We start from the raw sequence: 1017 nt of genomic DNA, 5'->3' as shown, positions 1-1017 counted from the left end.
TTGCTCCTTTTCAGCTTTGGCGGGGTGGGGAAACGTTTGCACGCATCGTCTGGGAATCGTGCATTTCTGTCGTGTGCATACCACGAGGGGAATCCTTTTCTTAATTAATTGCTCCTTTTCAGGTATGGGGGTGGGGGGCAGGGGGTAATGGGAACCATCTCTTAATTAATTGCTCCTTTTCAGTCATCAAGCATTGGATGCTCTCAGCTAAGTGGCTCATGCTACATTTTTTAGTTCAAGATCGGGACAGCTGCTTTTCAAGATATTGATTAAGATGGTCATAGTGGGAAGTAAATTAAACTAGCAATATGCATATGTCGCTAGTCCATGTTACGGTCTTCATAATAGGGTAGTAACATATATCGTAGTATCATGGAAGGCTTTATTTATTTATATGTAGATTTATTTGCTTTGAGTGTGTTGCATTATGCTAACAATTATGTTACACAAACACCTTTATTTTTGTTACTTCCTCCGTTTAGGTGTATAAGTCATCTTACGAGAACTAAATAATCCCAAACCCGATGATACAATATGATAATAGTGGTATCTCGCTAGCCATTTTTGAGACCCCAAAATATAAATGCAGAGCACCTTCAAAGTTCAAGCAGCAACTAAACATTGTAAGTCATGGTAAAAAAAGATCTAGTCATGATACACCCAACATTATCTACACACAATGCATCAGCATGACAACAATGCTCTTACGTTCTGGCGCTTATTTGAGAAGGTGATGACACAACATAAAAGTAAATACATAGTCCCTTCATAGAGGGAAGTAGTGATTTGCAGAGGTGCCAGAGCTCATGTTTTTAAAACAGAGGTAATTGAAATTTTGAGACATGCACCCTTCTTGTTTACTTTGCAACCATTAGTTATCAATATCTCCCGTGCTAAAAACACATTAGTAGCGGTTCCCAAGCGGTAAAGTAAAGGATATTGCTGCATATGAGTTTTTGTTTGATTATTTGTAAGGTCTTTTTGCAATTTGGGACTGCGTATCCCTATTACTGCTCA

This window comes from Triticum dicoccoides, chromosome 2B (assembly GCF_002162155.2).
Source record: "Triticum dicoccoides isolate Atlit2015 ecotype Zavitan chromosome 2B, WEW_v2.0, whole genome shotgun sequence".
NCBI classification, from domain to species: domain Eukaryota; kingdom Viridiplantae; phylum Streptophyta; class Magnoliopsida; order Poales; family Poaceae; genus Triticum; species Triticum dicoccoides.
Note: the sequence above shows the minus strand (reverse complement) of the source record.